Genomic DNA, 20,509 nt, shown 5'->3' with positions numbered 1-20,509 from the left:
CTCTGGGGAAGGTTTTGGGGAAAATCAGTTCCTGATAGGTTTGATCTCTCCCACACACATTTTGGATTGTTCATCCCTTTTTCCATTCCTCTCTCTGAGATTTCCTTTCTCTCAGGTGCAGGTAGTGATCTATGCCTGGATTCTCTGTGTCTCCCATCAGGTGAAGGGATGGTGAGTCAGAATGAGGAGGAGAAACCCCATCAGGAAGATGCTGAGCAAGGAGAACCACATGGAACTTTATCAGGAAGATCCAAAGGGAATATTTCCAGGAGTTATGCACTCCCAGAAAAAACAAAAGCCTGTGAGACTCAGCAGAGGCCAGAGGGAAACTTTAGTAGCCACTCAGACCTTATAACAAGCGACAGAATCAACTTTGAAGAGACACGCTACATGTTCCATGAGTGTGGGAAAAGCTTCAATCGGAGCTCTGCCCTTATCACACATCAGACAATCCACACAGGTGAGAAACCTTATGAATGCTCTGAGTGTGGGAAATGCTTCATCGATAGTTCAGCCCTCATCTCACATCAGCGAATCCACACAGGAGAAGCACCCCACAGATGCTCAGAGTGCGGGAAAATCTTTAGTAGGAGCTCTACCCTGAACACACATCTTAGAATCCACACAGGGGAGAAGCCCTACACATGCTCTGAGTGTGGGAAAAGCTTTAAGCAGAGCTCAAACCTTACCAAACATAGGAAAATCCACACAGGTGAGAAACCTTATGGATGCTCTGAGTGTGGGAAATGGTTCTTTAATCGTTCAGACCACTTCTTACATCACAAAATCTCACAGGTGAGAAGCCCTACACAAGCTCTGAGTGCGGGAAAAGCTTTAGTCAGAACTCACACCGTATCAGACATCAGATAATCCACACAGGGGAGACACTGTACACATGCTCTGAGTGTGGGAAAAGCTTCAAGCACAGCTCACATGTTGTCTCACATAGGAAAATCCACATGGGAGAGAGTGTGGGAAAAGCTCTGAGTGCACGAAAAGCTTCAATCAGAGCTCAAGCCTCATTAGACATCACAAAATCCACATGAGAGAGAATTGTAATAAATCCCTTGACTAGTGTTGGCCAAAAATGTTTTTTAAATAAATCACATTTGCTAATTCCCACATAGTGATTTTTGCACCATCTTCACCGTGGTGTCTCAGCTCCACCAGATCAGTTGCCTGCTTCTGCCTTTTGCAGCTCACCCTTCTTTGGGGTCAGTCCTGTGATCTTTTCTATCAACTCCTTTCCTTTTGAGTCACAGGAGTGTGTGTCCCTCCAGCCAGGAATGTTCATCCCTCCAGGTGGGGGGAGAGAGGTTTGATCCCAACAAGCTACACTGAGGCAAAAACTATCTGTGCCTGACAGCCACTAGGGCTGTACATGGCGTTGGTTGCTCAAGTTAGTGATCTTAATGTAAAAAATTGTAGTGCAGATGCAGCCCACGTGCAGGGGTTGGCATTAGCTTTCCCCTTGACCTGACCTAAACCCCATCACTTTCCCTAGTCTAAACAAACCCTGAGCATCACGGTTATACTGTTCCCCCATTTCACAGCAACTGTTAGTCATCGAGTTCTCCCTTGGGGAACAAATTGTTTCATTCCCAGTTGCTCTGATGTTGCTGCAGGTTGTGCTGGGGAGCAGATATTTTTATTATCAATTTCCGCACTTAAAATATATTGAACTATAACAAAGAGCAGGAACAGGGCAGGGATAGGGAAAAATGTCATTTCACCCGCTGTAACTACAGACGTAGTTCGGGTAAGTCAGAGGGATTCCCTTATTCCCCATCACCATCCTCCTTCCATCCGTGCTAGAACCTAAGAATCCTTTTCCTTTCCCCCGTTGTGGGATAGGAGACTCCCAAAAGTGCTCCCTGGGCTATAGCACATGGCTAAGCTCAGAGAATAAATCCCAAATAGCCCCTGAGCTTTGCTTTTTGAATTCTGTGTTTCCAATTACTTCAAGCCGGGGCATTGTGATTATTTACCAGTTTCTCTAGCACTGTTCCTACCACTGTTTCTGTAACATATTTTGTTTTTTGTGGGACAGGGTTGTTATTCCTTTGCCTAACCCCAACCTCGAAGGCCAGGGGGTCTGTTTTCTCTGGCCCCTCCCCACAGACAAATCTGACAGGGTTGAACCTGCCAGGAGCAAACAAAAAGCCCCATCGGTCACACACACAAAGCAGATAGACACACACAAGACAGAGAAGAAACTGAATTATTTGAGCTATCAACATTTCCACTTTCCCACAGCATGTTAGTTCTGAAGGTTGTTTTAATTTGTTTATTTTCTTGGAACCAGAACTGGGGAAAGAGACATTGGAGTCAGTGGAATTACAGCAGGAAAGGATTAGTCTCATGATTCGTCACTAACCAAAGCCTTTGTGAACAGAGCGATAATGTTACTGAATGGTCTGGCTAACCCTGCAGTTAGAAACAATCAGCTCTATGGGTGTAAATTGACAGAGGCTCTGCTGCTGATCATGAAATAGCAGCTGTTTAAAGGTAATGTGCTTCTATTTCAATGCCTCTGGAAGTACAGAAAACAAAGATCTGTGTTAAAGGAAAGTTGCCATTTCTCAGAGCCCCAATTTCTGTTGTGTGTGTACAGGAAGGTTTGAATGTGTAGCAGGTAGTTTGCTAAAACTTAGCTATTTTATGTGTGTAACAGGCTCCTGCCCACCTCCAGCAGAGGTTTCAATCACATAGACTCATGGACTTTAAGGTCAGAAGGGACCATTATGATCATCTAGTCTGACCTCCTGCACAAAGCAGGCCACAGAATCCCACCCATCCACTTCTATAACAAACCCCTAACCTATGTCTGAGTTATTGAAATCTTCAAATTGTGGTTTGAAGACCTCAAGCTGCAGAGAATCCTCCAGCAAGTGACTCATGCCCCATGCTGCAGAGGAAGGCGAAAAACCTCCAGGGCCTCTGCCAATCTGCCCCGGAGGAAAATTCCTTCCTGACCCCAAATATGGTGATCAGCTAAACCCTGAGCATGTGAGCAAGACTCCCCCGCCAGCACCCAGGAAAGAATTCTCTGCCGTAACTCAGATCCCATCCCATCACAGACCACTGGGCATACTTACCTGCTGATAATCAAAGATCAATTGCTAAAATTAATTGCCAAAATTAGGCTATCCCATCATACCATCCCTTCCATAAACTTATCAAGCTTAGTCTTAAAGCCAGATATGTCTTTTGCCCCCACTACTCCCCTTGGAAGGCTGTTCCAGAACTTCACCCCTCTAATGGTTAGAAACCTTCGTCTAATTTCAAGTCTAAACTTCCTAGTGTCCAGTTTATACCCATTTGTTATTGTGTCCACATTGGTACTAAGCTTAAACAATTCCTCTCCCTCCCTAATATGAATCCCTCTGATATATTTATAAAGAGCAAGCATATCCCCCCTCCACCTTCTTTTGGTTAGGCTAAACAAACCAAGCTCTTTGAGTCTCCTTTCATATGACAGTTTTCCATTCCTCGGATCATCCTAGTAGCCTGTCTCTGAACCTGTTCCAGTTTGAATTCATCCTTCTTAAACATGGGAGACCAGAACTGCACACAGTATTCCAGATGAGGTCTCACCAGTGCCTTATATAATGGTACTAACACTTCCTTATCTTTGCTGGAAATACCTCGCCTGATGCATCCTAAAAATGCATTAGCTTTTTAACCATATCTTATTGGCGGCTCATAGTCATCCTGTGAACAACTAATACGCCGAGGTCCTTCTCCTCTGTTGCTTCCAACTGATGTGTCCCCAATTTATAACTAAAATTCTTATTATTAATCCCTAAATGCATGACCTTGCACTTTTCACTATTTAATTTCATCCTATTACTATTACTCCAGTTTACAAGGTCATCTAGATCTTCCTGTATGATATCCGGTCCTTCTCTGTGTTACTGCCTCCCAGCTTTGTGTCATCTGCAAACTTTATTAGCACATTCCGCTTTTTGTGCCAAGGTCAGTAATAAAAAGGTTAAATAAGATTGGCCCCAAAACAGATCCTCTAGAACTCCACTAGTAACCTCCTTCCAGCCTGACAGTTCACCCTTCAGTACGACCTGTTGTAGTCTCCCCTTTAACCAGTTCCTTATCCACCTTTCAATTTTCATATTGATCCCCATCTTTTCCAATTTAACTAATAATTCCCCATGTGGAACCGTGTCAAATGCCTTACTGAAATTGAGGCAACTTACTGAATGTCACACAAATTAGTCCATCCCTCCCCATATTCAGTCTCTGACCGGAATGTTAGAACAAGGCAGAGAACTGGGAAAGTATCACAGTAGGAATACATTAAAAAGTGGGATTAATCAGAACTGGGATGCAGACAGAGCCTGTTCCAGAGCTGGTGAAGTGACAGGGACACACTCCCGCTAGTGCTGGCTCTGAAATAACAGCAGAAGCAGATCAAAGAGAATGAGCTCATGTGGGAGCTATGGGCAGCTGCCCTGTCAGTGCATCACTCACCTGGCAGGTGTTACACAAAACACAGCACTTCCCCCCACTGCCACCACTTCATTATACTGTCCATGGGGCTGTTTGTCCTGCAGGACTTTGATCTCTCCGGGTGGTCCATGGTAATTCATAAAAGAGCCATTAGGGGAGCAGGAGTCATCCCAATGGAAATCTCTCCACTTCTTTCTCAGTGTTACCTTCTTAGCCCTGGCTTTGGAGATGACATTAGCCTTACTCCTGTCTTGATTTTAGGTAGGATTTTGATCATCTTCTGGGGCTTGGCAGCTTAGAACTTTTGAGGGCTTTTCTCTGCCTTTTTGGTCCCCGCTGCAGTCAGTACATTCTAGACATGGGCATGGTGACCTCCCTGGGGATCTTGACAGCTTTAGCCAGCTTCTTGGTGGCTATTTTCCTGCTCAGAGCCACTGTCTTCTTCTCATGCCTTGTCCTGGGGGCCCAGCTGCTGGTTGAATGGGAAGGAGCCAAAGTGCTGGTGACTTTAGCCCGCACCACGTGGCCTTTGCTCGTCAGACTCCTGAACCCCAACTGGATGTGGTTCTTGTTCTGTACAACATAGCCCTGGAGAGGAGGGATCTGCAAATGTACATTCATATGATCCCTTTGTTTAATTGATGAAAACATAAACTAGACACTTAGAGGATTGGAACTGATTTCAGCTGATGGACAGGTTTGCTAGGTTTTTATGCATTTGGACAGTGAAATGTTGAGTGTCACATTCATTTCAAGCATTCCTGTATAGTGGAGCTCCTGAACATAATGGAGAATGGACATGAAAATGTTTTCTCTTTTTAAAAAAAAAGAAAACAATAAGAGGCTTATTAGAGAGCACTTGGATTTGAAGCAAGGACCACTTGATCTGCAGTCAAACACTCTACCACTGAGCTATACCCCCATGAGAGCAGATACTTTCCCCATTGTAGCTGAAGCACATCAGTGATTCCAATAGCAGGGGCAGGTTCTCTCTGGGGCACAGAGATTTTTCGGGGAGTTGGTGGCTCCTTTCTTTCCTCACCCTGGAGTAAACTCAGCTTTTTACTCCATGGTACATGTTTTATGGACTAACAACAGCAGCTTGAAGAAAGAGGAGAGTGAATATCTCACTCTCAGGGCTGAGGGTGGCCACGTCCCCTCTGTCTGGCCATTGCCATTGCAGGAGATAAGGTTTCAATGGAGTTGAATGCCCTGGCTCAGACTAGAGACACAGAAAGGTTTTGCTGTTCGTTGAACAGCAAAGGAAATTGTGTCTGTATGTGAAACTGAGGAGGGACATGGGAAATGCCCACAGGGGCGCAATGCCCTAAGCTAAGGCAGGAGGGTGAAGGAATGGGGCTGAGGAATGACTGAAGTGGACTCACCTGGGATTGAAATGAAATGTGTCGGGCAGTGAGAAATGTGACATTAATTCAGATGCAGGGTTGAGGCTTCTTTAGCTGCTTGTAGAACTTGAACTTGGTTTCCCAGAAGGGAGAAGGGGAAAGTCTGGGGCGGCCTTTAGTCCCTGGCTGGAGCAGTGTATGAAAAAGGCTCCAGAGACGCGGTTGGCAATTACAGGCCACTGAGCCTAACGTCAGTACCAGGCACATTGGGTGGAATTGTAGAGCCCAATGATTAGACACATCGGTGAACGGAATTTGCTGGGTGTAGCGGGTGGTTACCTGCTCCTGCCCTGCAGGGCTTGAAGTGCCCAGGAGAGGGCTGGGGCTGGGGCAAGGAGCCTGGGCTGATTGGGGGAAGCAGGCTCAGCTGGGGCCATGCCCCAGTCAGGCCCAGCTGGCCCCTATAAGAGGCTGTGAGCCAGGAGCCCAGTCAGTCTCCCTCTGCTTGTAGCGAGAGAAGGGCCTGGCTGCAGGAACCTAAGCAAGACCCCTAGAGTGGGAGCAGGGCTGGGGAAGGGCCAGAGGAGCTGGGAGCTCTGGCCTGGAAAGCCCCAGGCTGCAGGCCTGACTATAGGCTGAATAGGTGCAGGGCTGCAATGGGGCAGCCCAGGGGGAAGCAGAGGCGGCAGGTCCAAACGCCTTTGCCTGTGATGAGTGGCTCATACTGCAGTCTGCCCCAGTGAATGGGGGCTGGATGGAGACTGGGCAGTAGCCAAGACTGAGGTGACGTGGGGATAGTGGGTGGGGGTTCCCCTGGGAGGGGGAGACCCAGAACTGGGGGGGTACTGCCAGGGGGTACTGCCAGGGTAAAAGGGGCACTGGGGTCCTGGGAGGAATGGGGCAAGCTGCGGTAAGGCAGATCACCAGCCTGCAGAGGGTGCTCTGACAGCTGGAGAGCTAATTCCCAAGACAACCAGCAGGAGGTGCTGCCGGGTGAGTCTGCCCCCGCTTACATTGGGGAAGAATGAACATGGTTTTTGTAAAGGAAAATCATGCCTCACGAATCTACTATAATTCTTTGAGGGAGTCAACAAGCATGTGGCTAAAGGTGATCCCGTGGATATAGTATACTTAGATTTTCAGAAAACCTTTGACAAGGTCTCTCCCCAAAGGCTCTGAAGCAAAATGGGATAAGATGGAAGGTCCTCTCTGGGATAGGTAACTGGTTCAAAGGCAAGAAAGAAAGGGACGGATTTTCAGAATGGAGAGAGGTAAATAGTGGTGTCCCCCTGGGGTCTGTACTGGGACCAGCACTGTTCAACATACTCCTAAGTGATCTGGAAAAAGGGGTAAACAGTGAGGTGAAAACATTTGCAGATGATACAAACCAACTCAAATTAGTTACATCCAAAAGAGAGTGTAAAGTGTGACAAAGGGATCTCACCAAACTGAGTGACTGGGCAGCAAAAAGGCAGATGAAATTCAATGTGGATCAATGCAAAGTAATGCACATGGGAAAACATGATCCCAATTCTACATCTAAACTGATGGGGTCTAAATTAGCTCTTACAACTTAAGAAAGAGGTCTTGGAGTCACTGTGGATACTTCTCTGAAAACATCTACTCAATGTGCATCGGCAGTCAAAAAAGCCAACAAAATGTCGGGAAGTCATTAGGAAAGTGATGGCTAGCGAGACAGAAATATATTGCCTGTGTATAAATCTGTGGAATGCCCACATCTTGAATACTGGAGCTGGTCCCCTATCTCAAAAAGATATATCGGAATTGGGAAAGGTACAGAAAAGGGCAACCAAAATGATTAGGGGTCTTGAACAGCTTCCATGTGAGGTGAGATTATTAAGACAGAGGAGTTTTCGGCTTGGAAAAGAGATGACTAAGGGGGGGGCTAGGATAGAGGTCTATAAAATGAGGACAGGTTTGGAGAAAGTAAATAAGGAAGTATCAGAGGGGTAGCCGTGTTAGTCTGGATCTGTAGGGAAGTGCTATTTACTCCTCATAACACAAGAAGTAGGGGTCCTCCAGTGAAATGAATAGGCAGCAGGTTTAAAACAAACCAAAGGAAGTATTTCTTCACCCAACACACAGTCAACCTGGGGAAACTTTGCCAGAGGATGTTGTGAGGGCCAAGACTATAACAGGGTCCACCAAAGAACTAGATAAGTTGATGGAGGATGGGTCCATCATTGGCTATTAGCCAGGATGGGCAGGGATACAAAACCATGCTCTTGAAGTGTCCCCAGCCTCTGTTTGCCGGAAGCTGGGAATGAGCGACAGGGGATGGATCGCTTGATGATTCCCTGTTCTGTTGATTCTCTCGCGGGCACCTGGCATTGACCACTGTGGGAGGACAGGATTCTGGGCTGGCTGGACCATTGGTCTGATCCAGTATGGCCGTTCTGATGACCAATGAGGGCAGTCCCCACCAGCAATATGTATATTTGGTGCGCTGAAAGGGCTAACTTCCCAAAGCTGACCCAAAGCCTTTACTGTTAAAGCACGTCACACCAGCCATGCAGAGAGGACTTTGGTTTTACCCACTGGCTAATTGGACGTCATAGAATCAATTCCCTCAGCTATTCCAGTTCTCTTCTGTTAGGTTCTATGGGAGCGGTAGGCCCTCCCAGGGTGCTCTGCAAGAACGAGGCCCACACACACTGTGAGTTATTGGCTTTAATGAAGGTAAAGTGACACACCTGCAACGGAGACTCCAAGCATTGCTGTCATGGAGGCGGGAACCCAGCGCCCTGGGCTCGGCCTGGTACGAGTCCAAAAGCAAACACAAAGCATGCTCATATTTATATAAACAGCAGCAAGCCAGCTCAAACATAATGCAATAAGGACTTTCCACCCTCCGGGGCCGCCCCCTTGGCCAACAGCCTAGGGGCTTTCCACGCAGCGGTTCCAGCCGGTTATGGCAGGCTGGAACTGGCAGGCCGTGTCCAATGACCGGGTGCTGAGAAAGTGAAACTGCCTAAGCTAGGCCGTAACAAAATCTTCCGTGGTTCCCTATCCTCCTACACCCCCTGAAACAATCCCCCCACAAGTGCCGCCCACCCCGTGGAAACAAACCCTCCTTCCCCAGCACTGTCCCGCCAAAACAGCGGTAATGAACCTTGCTAATATGTTATAGGGGGCCCCTAAGGTAGTATAATTAAGGTAAAAGAAAAATGTTTTTTTGCTAGAAGTAGAATAAGATCTTTCCCCCACTTGGTAATCAGTCGCCCTGTTGAATGAATGAGGTGGGACTGAGGAAGGCGTGGAAGGCAGCACCTCCAGACAGCTGCAACCCTTGGAGAGGGGCTGGGAGCCAGACCAGATCAGCAGAACAGGTCAGCCAGCGACTCATAGCTCGTCTCCTCAGTCCCCTGCTGCCGGCTCACCAGCCCCTCCCACTCACCTCCTCAGCCCCCAGTTCCGTGCCGCCGGCTCACCCGCCCACTCCCCTCAGTCCCCCACCCTCCACGGCTCACCTGCCTGCCCGCCCACTCGCCTCCTCAGCTCTCCTCCCCCACCGCCAGCTCACCTGACCCCCCGCCAATGCCCACCCTCTTGCGACCTCAGACCCCCACTCCCCCTGGCTCACCTGCCCCCCCGCTCACCTCCGTTCCCCCTCCCGGCTTGCATACTCACCCCCCACCACTGCCCACCCGCTCACCTCCTCAGCTCTCTTCCCCCACTGCCAGCTCACCTGACCCCCCCCGGGGTTACCTGCTGCAGTGCGGGCAGCCCCCCTGCCCCAGCTCACCTCGTCTCCGTCTCCACCTTGCTGGGCCTGAGTGCGAAGCCGCCACACGGCTTCTCTTCCCTCCAAGGCTTCCTGCGTGCACAGCTGATTAGCAGGGGGAGGGGGGAAAGCGAGGCGGGGTATCCAGGGGAGGAGGTGGAGTGGAGGTGAGCTGGGGCCAGCCGCCAGCTCACCTGCCCCCCCCCCGCCACTGCCTGCCTGCACGCTTCCTCAGGCCCCCTCCCTGACCTGCTATTGTGTCCTACAGGAGGCCTGTGATATGCAGGGGGTCAGATTAGATGCTCTAATGGTCTCTTCCGGCCATAAAGTTGACTCATTTCTGAAAATCTGAGTGTAGCATTGGGAGCAGCGTCCGATGTTTCCCTGTCTAGCCGGCTTGCTGCCTAGAACGAACACTCCTGGAGTGGGGTGATCCACAGGGAGTAGCTCAAACCTGCAAAGTGCCTGGCCAGGAGCAGGACATTAGCCCAGCAAGGGAGGGGTGTGGCAGTGACATCACAAAGGCCTTTTGCAGGACCTCAGACTATTGGTCCAAGGTGGTGGGGAGGTGGTGACCTCACAGAGAGATGCTGACATCAGCCAGGCAGGACAGGGGCGAGGGGCCAGGGAAACCTCAGAGACCCCTGTGGCTTTGCTTCAGCAAGTCTCCTTCTCCAGGTCTCTCTTTGAGGACTGAGAGAGTATTCGGGTTCACGGATGTGAGCGCCAGGAGGAACCTCTTTCGAGTTTTCTCCTTCCCTTTTAGTGATTTTACTAGAAAACAGCCGTCCCTGTTTAGAATGTAAGAGCCTCCTGGAGGTTTGAAACCTGTTCAGTCTGATCCATCTGGTGACAGTTGATTTCTAGGCATGGAAAACACGAGCTTAAAGAGGCAGAATTTCATTCCGCACCTGGGATTTTGTCCCTTAGAATCACTGGGGACATTAGGGTTTGTACTTTTTGTTTCACTTTTTCCTCCAACCATCTCTCCCTCCTTTCTCTTCGTCTCTTCCTTCTTTTGTCCTTTCTCCTGTTCTCCTCCCAATACCAGGAGGGGTGTGTGTGTGTTGCAGGGGAGTGCTCTGCAGCTCCCACTTTGGGAGATCCACCCAAAAATGTGGGGCTGAAATAGTGCTCGGGCAGTGATCCCCACCAGTGACCTGGGCCATCCTTTGGGCTCTCTGGTGAGAACCCTCAGCCTCCCGTCCTCAGTCTCTACCCTGATTGGCTGAGCAGGGGGTTATTGACAGGGAGGAGACTCAGGTCCTTGTTGGTCTCTTTTAAGACCAAGGAAATAAATCAGAACCAGTTCTATGTTTGATGAATTTTGCTGCTTCTCTGCATTAACGGTCTCTGAGCAGTTCATGATTCTCTCTAACACTGCAGTTCTCCTCAAATACTTGCTGAATAATTCCTGTGCACTGTTGTTGGTCTGGAGCTCATCTGAGAGCACTTTATTCAGGTCATTCAATGTCTGAAATTCAAGATCCAATGGTTAGTTTGAAAATCAGGGCTCTTGGGTCCTATTCCCAACTCTGCCACTGACTGGCCGTGTGACCTAAGACAAGTCAATTCTCCTTTCTCAGCCTTAGCTTCTCCCTCTTTCAAGTAGGGATAATAATGATCCTCTCCTACCTAGCTCAACACACTCACTCTTCCCCAGCACACACACTGTCTCTCCCCAGAACTCAAACAGTCTCTACCCCGCCACGCACACCGCAGTTGAAAAGCAGCTGGCAATCTAGTAAGATGCCCGTGGAACGGTGGGATAGAGAAACCTGCATCATGTGATGCTGTACCACTCCGTGAGGCATTGCAAACCCTTCCCAAAACACCCTGCAGCCAGTTGCACAGTGGGATAGTTGCCCACAGTGCACTGCTCTCTGTTGCCATCCACGAACTGCTAGCATGGATGTGCTCTGGAGACACAAGGGGCATAGGGAGGACATTCAATAGCTGTTTTAACTAAACATTTTAACTAAAGCAGCAATGCCGGGGGTTTGGTGGCTCCTTTCTTTCCTCACCCTGGAGTAAACTCAGCTTTTTATTCCATTCTTGATGTTTCATGGAATAACAACAGACGACCGAAGAAAGACGTGGACAGGGCGGGTCTCAAGGGAGAGGCAGAGAGGTGTGGGTGATGGGCAGGTTGGTTTGCAGGGACGGGTCAGAGCAGTGGCGGCTGGTGGGCAGACCGTGTGGTAGGGGGTGGAGAGGCACGAGCAGCAGGCAGGAAGGCCTTGGGGGAGGAGAGGAGCGAGCGAGAGGTGGATCAGCTGTCCTCAGCCAAAGAGGAAGAGCGGGGGGTGGGAAGTGGCCAAACAGGAGCAAGGGGGGAGCACAGGTGGGGCCTCAGAGAGAGGAGAAGGGTGGGGGGGCAGTACCATGGTCTGGGCACCAATGGGCCCCCCACTTCTAGGGAGCGTCCAGCGCTCACACCCAGCCTCCCCAAATGCAAGAGCCATGGGCCACCTATTCTCTTCATCTTCACTAACCAAGCCCCTCCCCAAGCTATGTTGAAGGGAGAAGCCCTCCTGTTGACACAGCGCTATCTGCACCGGGGTTAGGCTGATATAACTGCATTGCTTAGGGAGGTAAATTTTTTACACCCCTGAGTAATGTAGTTACACCAATCTAATTTTGTAGTGTAGACCTGTCCAAAGAACCTTGGGAGTAAAACTTCACCTGCTCCTCTGCATAACTGAATCCAAACACCAGCAAAGCTAGTCAGGCCCAGATGGAGGTTGGCAGAGAGTCAGGTGTGTGCAGACATGATCCCTTCAGCAGCTGTAGGCACCATGGCTTAGCTGGCTAAAACCAGTGTTTTGTATACAGGTCAAGTTCCAGTGGTACCTTACCGAGTTGCTTTTGGGGCACCTGGTATTGGCTACTGTCAGAAGACAAGATTCAGAGCTAGATGGACCTTCGATCTAGCCTAGTGTGGTTTTTCTTATGGTTTAAATTACACTCACAGGCACTGATGATAGAGTTACTGAAAGTTTGGGAGTTAGGAGCTGATAGGTCAGTGGTCCAGTCCTCTCACAGACGACCTCCTCCCTCTGGGACGGGGCAGGTCTGAGCTCTCACACCAAATGCTCACTGTGGCTGCCAGAATCTGTGGGCAGCTCGTTTAGATTATGCCGAGGGTTGAGTCCTGTTTTGTGCACCGTGTCTGAGAATGAAAATCCTAAACCGCCCTTTGAAATAACAAAAGCAGCAGGACATGTTTCTGTCCCTGCCCCAGAGCAGACAGACCAATGGAGAAATGCCATGAGTCCAGGGTAATACTCCCCTGCGGTTTTACCATTTCCACTTGCTAAACCCCCTCCCAACCTTCTGGGCTCCTGGAGCAGGGGACTGAGCCTGAGCCGAGACACGGACACTGCAACTTTACAGCCCAAGCCGCATGACCGTGATTAATGTGACACGGGCCAGTCGTGGGTGTTTCATTGCACTGGAGACGTAGCCTAATGTTATGTCTACACTGTGATTAAAACACCCAGGGCACCTGTCGCAAAGCCCGGGTCAGCTGACTCAGGGTTATGGGGCTTGGGCTGCAAGACTATAAAATTATAGGGCAGACAGATGGGCTTGAGCCCAACCTCTGAGACCCCCCGAGGGGTGAGGGTTTCCGAACCCAGGCTTCAGTGTGAACACAAATATCTGCACCACAGTTTTTAGCCTCTCAGCTTTAGCTTCATGAGCCCACGTCAGATGGTCCAGGCCAGCCATGCTGCCATCTTTATCCCAGGAGAGATGGACTCTAAGGGTACGTCTCCACTGCAATGTCAGCCCAGGGGTGGCTCGCTGTGCTCAAAGCAGCACCCTGGAAGCCCCATATTCACCAGTCTCATATAATGATGATACAGTTTGTACAAAGTCTGCCTGGTGAGGTGTCATTTCAAAAGTCTTGTTCTGTTGAACATTACTATTGTGTTGGATTGTGTGTGTAGCATTGGCTGGGAAGTTGTGCTCTGTGTGTGTTGCTGAGATGAGGTTGGGAAATGCCCACCACCAGCCTTTCAGGTGTGACAATGGAGGAGCCAGACCCGCTGCTGGCCCATTAAAGGGATCCACACTGCCAAGGACTATCCCAGGAACCGTGTACAATGCAGACTTCTCCGAGATAGCACAGCGACAATGGACACTGCTTGACTCACATCCTAGCAAAGGTGTCTGGCTGGAGAGTCTTGCCCGCATGCTCGGGGTTCAGCTGATCGCCATATTTGGGGTCGGGAAGGAATTTTCCTCCAGGGTAGATTGGCAGTGGCCGTGGAGGTTTTTCGCCTTCCTCCGCAGCATGGGGCAGGGGTCGCTTGCTGGAGGATTATCTGCTACTTGAAGTCTTTTAATCAGGATTTGGGGACTTCAACAGCTGAGTCAAGAGAGAGAATTATTTCAGGAGTGGGTGGTTCAGCTTTTGTGGCCTGCATCTTGTGGGAGGTCAGACTAGATGATCATAATGGTCCCTTCTGATCTTAAGTTCTATGATTCTATGATAGGTACTTCCTAGCCAGTTGGAAGAAACTATGAAAGGGGGGGTAGAGACATAATGAATTGGCCTCTCTCCCCCACAACTCAACACCTATAAACACATCTGGAGGACTGTCACGGAGTGTGGGGGAGTCAGGGCCCTGCACCCCCAGCTTCCTGCGATTCACAGTAACTCTCAGCCAGCCAGTAAAGCAGAAGGTTTATTTAGCTGACAGGAACACAATCCAGGACAGGGTCTTGCAGGCACAGATAACAGGATCCCCCCTGTTAGGTCCATCTTGGGGCCCCGGGAGCCCCACAGCCCCCATTGGGGATCAGAGCCCTGTCTGTGCTTCCCTTCTTTCCCCAGCCAGCTCCAGTCTGCCCAGCCTCCTCCAGCCCCTCCCCTCTGCTCAGCTTCTTTCCCGGGCCAGGAGGTCACCTGACCCCTTTGTCTCCAACACCTTCTCCTGGCACCTTTGCAGGAGGGGCCCGGGCCATCAGTTGCTAGGAGACAGAGTGTCAGGCATTCGGATGTGCTGGCCTTTGGATTTGCTAAATACTTAAGATCTGCACACAGCACCCCAGTAAGACCAGTCCCACTTCGTCACACCTCTCCCCCCTTCAAGACCGAACTGAGCGGGGTCACTCCAGCCAGTGACCTGGGGAAGTTTGAACCCACCTACATTGCCACAGAGGCCCCAGGCCCGCCCCCAGTGATGGGGGAAGAGTTCCCCCAGGCCATTCCAGTTTCCTGCCCCCCCTGTAGGTTGGGGGGACTCGAGGGCACTCGTAGTTTGCCGGTGGGAAGGCTTATGCAGCTCATGCCCTTTCCCCCACCCAGTACCCCTGGGGTTCAAGCTGGGCTGGGGGCTTCTCCCTGCATTCCAGGCTGGGGGGCTGTGATTCAGGCTCTCTTGGTTCAGAGCCCTCCCCCTTTTTACCCTGGCCCTCCTCTGGAAAGTCTCCTCTGTGCTGGGCAAGGGTCCTACAGCCATTTTCCCCCTGTCCCGGGCCTTCCTCCCACCCTGGCAGAGGTCACAGGAGCGGCAATGCTGCCGGACATGGGGAAAGACCCCAGGCCAGTGCAGCAGCCTCTGCTGGGTACGCCAGGTTCCCTGGTGCCCTGCGAGGGGGATGTCATGGGCCCGGCACAGCAGCTGGCGGCGATACTTCTGGGGTACCACCAGCTGCCTCCTGATCCCCCCTGACTCCATTTTCCCTGGGGGAGCCCATTCTCGGTACAGGAACCCCTTCTCCCACAGGAACCTTTTCCGGCCACACCCCCCCCCATGGTCTGTCCCCCACTGAGGTCAGCCAGGTCCCTTATCTTCCGCAAGGAGGGATCTTTCTGCACCTCGGCCTGGAACTTAGCTGCTGGGGCAGGGATGGGGACCTGTTCTCTCTCACCGGCTGGGTCTGGGGCCGCAGCCTCTCTGAGCCCTGTCCCTGGGTGTTCCTTCCCCACCAGGTCAGGGTCCGGCGCCTCGGGCCGAGTACCTTCCCCGTTGTCAGGGTGCAGTGCCCTGCGCCGACTCTGACTACGGGTCACGACCAGGGCACCCCGGGCATTGCTTGGCCAGTCCTCAAGGTCCCCCCCCATTAACAGCTCCGTGGGGAAATGTGGGTGTACCCCCACGTCCTTGGGGCCCTCCTTGTCCCCCCACTTCAGGTGTACCCTCGCCACGGGCACCTTGAATGGGGTCCCGCTCACACCCCTTAGGGTCAGGTAGGTGTCGGGCACCATCTGATCTGGGGCCACCACCCTGGGCCGGGCCAGCGTCACCTCTGCACCCGTGTCCCAGTACCCAGTGACCTTCCTCCCATCCACCTCCCATCCACCTCCAGGGGAACAAGGCACTCGCTCCGAAGGGGCAGCCCCATGCCCACCCTGTAAACCAAAAACCCGGAGTCTGGAGCATCCAGCCCCCCAGAGGAGCAGACCTGGGGCCCTCCTCCCTCCTTCCCAGGTGGAATGCGGCCAGCCCCCCTTTCCTGGGAATGTTGCCCCTCATCCAACTGGGTCTCTACCCAGTCAACCCTCTGCGGGTTGGGTCTGCTCGATCTGTCCCTGAGCTTGGGGCACTGGGCCCGTATGTGACCTCGTTGGCCGCAGTGATAGCAGCCCATGTCTCGTGGGTCCCCTCGAGTGGGTCGGCTGGACCGGACGCCGGATGTTTCCCTTTGGTGGGGGTTCTCCATAGTCCCCTGCTGGGAGGTCCCATGGTGACTTTCTCTCTGCGTTGAGGCAGGCCTGCTCCTTTGAGACTCCTCACTGCCATCCCCTGCCCGACTGTCCACAAACTCGTCGGCCAGCCGGCCGGCGTGCTGCGGGTTCTCGGGCTTCTGGTCCATCAACCACCGCCATAGGTCGGATGGGCACTGCTCATACAGGTGCTCCAGTACGAATAGGTCAAGCAGGTCCTCTCTAGTTTGGGCCCCAGCTGTCCACTTGTGGGCATATCCCTGCGCCCGGTTGACCAGTTGTAGGTATGTGATCTCCCGGGTCTTATGTTGGCTCTGGAACCTCTTCCGGTACATCTCCGGGGTCAGCCCAAACTCGTGGAGCAGGGCCTGTTTGAACCGGTTGTAGTCCCCTGCCTCCGCCCCTTTCATTCGGCTGTACACCTCCACGGCGGTGGAGTCCAGTAAGGGGGTGAGAAACTGGATCCTGTCTGCAGGGTCAACCCGGTGCAGCTCGGAGGCATTCTCAAAGGCCGTCAGGAAGGTGTCTATGTCCTCCCCCTCCTTACGCCGGGCCAGGAAGCTCTTATCAAAGCTCTGTGTAGGCTTGGGTCCCCCCTCACTCACCGCAGCTGGGGCCTCACTGCGTTTCAGCTGGGCCAGGGCCAGCTCATGTTTACGCTGCTTCCCCTTCTCCGCCCATTCCTGCTGGCGCTGGCTCTCCTCGTGTTTACGCTGGTTCTCCTTCTCCTCCCACTCCTGTCTCAGTTCTTGCCTCCTTAACTCAAGCTCTTCCCATCTCAGCTCCCTGTCATATTCCAGCCGCATCCGCTCCAGGGACAGGGAGATCCGCCGGGACGATCCCCTGCTGGCCACTGAGCCCTCGGTAGTCGCTGGGCTTCTCCTCCCCCTCTCCCTAGGCATAGGGATGGGGGGTCTCGGGGAGCCCTCAGCGGCCGGCTGACCACTCCCAGCAGGGACAGACACTGGTGTCTGCACTGCATCTGCCAGGCTGCTTCCCTCAGAGTCAGGGATCGGTTCATTCACAGGATCCCCCCTCTCCAGCTGGGCAATCAGCTGGTCTTTGGTGAGCTTCCCACTGCACAGCCCCCTTCGCTTGCACAGCTCCACCAGGTCGCACTTGTGCCGCTTGGCAAACATCTTCCTGCTGGCCGCTCGCAGGCCGGGGTGCTCGCCGCTCCCCACGGGTTCCAGGGGGACCCCTAGTGTGCCAGTCCTTGAGGTCACCCCCTCTCTGCCAGGGTCGAGCTGCAGACTCCTCCGCCCCTGGGACCGCTCGCTGCGATCCCCCGGGGGACCCTGTTACTGCAAAGTCCTTCTCTCTGGTCACACTCTCCCAGGGGTTAATCACCCCTAAAATCGTCCCTTCGTTTTACTGCTCCCCAGTCACTTACTGCAGGAAGCACCATCCATGGGGTGCAGTAGATCCCACTGCTACCACCAGTTGTCACGGAGTGTGGGGGAGTCAGGGCCCCGCACCCCCAGCTGCCTGTGATTCACAGTAACTCTCAGCCAGCCAGTAAAGCAGAAGGTTTATTTAGCTGACAGGAACACAGGTCTTGCAGGCACAGATAACAGGATCCCCCTGTTAGGTCCATCTTGGGGCCCCGGGAGCCCCACAGCCCCCATTGGGGAATCAGAGCCCTGTCTGTGCTTCCCTTCTTTCCCCAGCCAGCCCCAGTCTGCCCCGCGTCCTCCAGCCCCTCCCCTCTGCTCCGCTTCTTTCCCGGGCCAGGAGGTTACCTGACCCCTTTGTCTCCAACACCTTCTCCTGGCACCTTTGCAGGAGGGGCCCGGGCCATCAGTTGCTAGGAGACAGAGTGTCAGGCATTCAGATGCGCTGGCCTTTGGCTTTGCTAGATACTTAAGATCTGCACACAGCACCCCAGTAAGAACAGTCCCACTTCGTCACAAGGACAAACACTGAACTGAAATAATTCAGAAATCAGAAGAGAATAATAATAATACATTCAAATCAAAGCGGAGGGTGGGGTTGGGGGAGAGCTGGGACAGAGTGGGGCTGAGTGTTGCTCCCTCCCTGCCCTCCATGGGGGCTGGCTCAGGCCCTGAGGTGCCCCCATCAATCTTCCTCTGTGTCCCCCTAGGAGTCACGCCCCACATTATGGGGACCACTGACCCCTACTCGCTAAGCAGGGGCGAGTGATGCCAAAGCCCAGGGAAAGGGAGAACAAGTGCGGGGGCCCCAGCACCGGAACCCTGCCCCCCCACCCACTTCTGTGTGTGGCTCCGCCCCCTTCCACACCTTCCACCCACTGTCACCTCTGTTCCACCCCTTCCCCCACTGGCCCCACCCTGTCACTCCTTTACCCCTGCCCCGCTGCGGCCCCGAGACCAGAGACGCTCTGTGCCCCTGCTGCAGCCCCCGGGCCATAGCAGGGAGTGGGAGCTCTGCCAGCCCTGGGGCTGACATGGGGGAGACTTTTCCAGGGGGCCCAATTTGGCCAGGGCCCCTAGTCATGGGCCCCACTGCCCCCTTGGCAACGCAAGGTTTGGGGAGGCTGAGCCCCCCCGAGCCTCCATTACGAGCCGCCCAGGCTATCTCTGCTCAGGGGGTGGCCAGTCTCCCTGTGTCTCTGCTGTTCGTGCTGGGGAGCCCGGCTGGCCTTAGGGGTGGGGCCCCCAGCAGCCGCCCAGGGCTCCAAGGGGTCAAAGGGCACCATGTGGCAGCGCAAAGGTGCTCACTGCTCTCCCCTGCCCCAGTGCTCCTCCGTGGTCCCCTCAGTTTATTTCCTCTCCATTTTCTGCTCCTTCCTTCAATTCTAGAAACCTCCCTTGTGTGTCAGACGGTGCAGTGACGCTCTTCCCACCCCAGGCCTCTGGAGCAGAAAGATCCCAGGAGCTGAGGATGGATCCAGGGGTGAGCAGCTGGCAGGAAGGAGTCCTAACAGCTCTTCTGGGAGCGCAGCGGAGGAATGACTCCCCCTTCTCTAGCTTCTCCACGTGGGGCTCTGGGGAGCAGGAAGGGTTGTGAGATAAATTCCTGTAACCCTTCTGCCCCTCTGAGTTGGCAGAAACAAGGGCCGGGTTCAGTATCTAGGGGTTCTGTTTCAACAACACAATGCAAAACTGGCTCGAGCTCCCACCCAATGACCTGGGACAATTACATACCACCCCCCCCCCCCGGGCGCCTCTAGGAGGCAAAACTTCCCCTCTCGCAAGCAGGGAGTCTGAGCCGCTCCACTCCACCAGCCGTTCCATGAACCACTCCAGTGGTCCCTGCAAACTGCTCTGCTGGGGCAGCAAAGAGCCACCAAATGTTCTGAGGGCTGGAGAAAAATGCCTTCTAGGGAGCTATTGAAAGAGCTCAACCTGTTTAGCTGATCAAAAGAAGATTGAAAGGTGACTTCATTGAAGTGCTGAAGTGCCTTAATGGAGAGAAAGGATTGGGCATTAATGGGCTCTTTAATCGAGCAGAGAAAGGCATAACAAGACCCAATGGCTGGAAGGTGAAAAGAGACAAATTTATATTACAACTAAGGCACAAATATACAACAGCGAGGATGATTCACCACAGGAACAAGCTACCAGGGGAAGTGGTGGATTCTCCATCTCCTGATGTCATTTAATGAAGACTAGATGCCTTTCTGGAATGTGTTTGCCCCAAAAGTAGCTCTTGTGTCCTACAGGAGGCCTGTGATATGCAGGGGGTCAGATTAGATGCTCTAATGGTCTCTTCTTTCCATAAAGTCGACTCATTTCTGGCAAACTGAGTGTAGCATTGGGAGCAGCGTCTGATGTTTCCCTGTCTAGCCGGCTTGCTGCCTAGAACGAACGCTCCTTGAGTGGGGTGATCCACAGGGAGTAGCTCAAACCTCCAAAGTGCCTGGCCAGGGGCAGGACATTGGCACAGCAAGGGAGGGGTGTGGCAGTGACATCACAAAGGCCTTTGGCAGGACCTCAGACTATTGGTCCAAGGTGGTGGGGAGGTGGTGACCTCACAGAGAGATGCTGACATCAGCCAGGCAGGACAGGGGCGAGGGGCCAGGGAGACCTCAGAGACCCCTGTGGCTTTGCTTCAGCAAGTCTCCTTCTCCAGGTCTCTCTTTGAGGACTGAGAGAGTATTCGGGTTCACGGACGTGAGCGCCAGAAGGAACCTCTTTCGAGTTTTCTCCTTCCCTTTTAGTGATTTTACTAGAAAACAGCCGTCCCTGTTTAGAAGGTAAGAGTCTCCTCGGGGTTTGAAACCTGTTCAGTCTGATCCATCTGGTGAGAGTTGAATTTTGGGTGTGGAAAACACGAGCTTAAGGAGGC

General features: G+C 52.6%; 1 non-coding gene and 1 pseudogene across 1 annotated transcript; both read right to left on the bottom strand.

The window, feature by feature from the left end:
• LOC120381639 overlaps positions 1–20,509 on the bottom strand; it is a 318,539-nt pseudogene that overhangs the window by 233,644 nt on the left and 64,386 nt on the right.
• TRNAC-GCA lies at positions 5,318–5,389 on the bottom strand. The gene has a single exon. It is a non-coding gene; the product is annotated as a tRNA-Cys (tRNA).

This window comes from Mauremys reevesii, linkage group 14 (genome assembly GCF_016161935.1).
Source record: "Mauremys reevesii isolate NIE-2019 linkage group 14, ASM1616193v1, whole genome shotgun sequence".
Classification (NCBI taxonomy): domain Eukaryota; kingdom Metazoa; phylum Chordata; order Testudines; family Geoemydidae; genus Mauremys; species Mauremys reevesii.
Note: the sequence above shows the minus strand (reverse complement) of the source record. Positions and strands in the feature narration are given on the sequence as shown.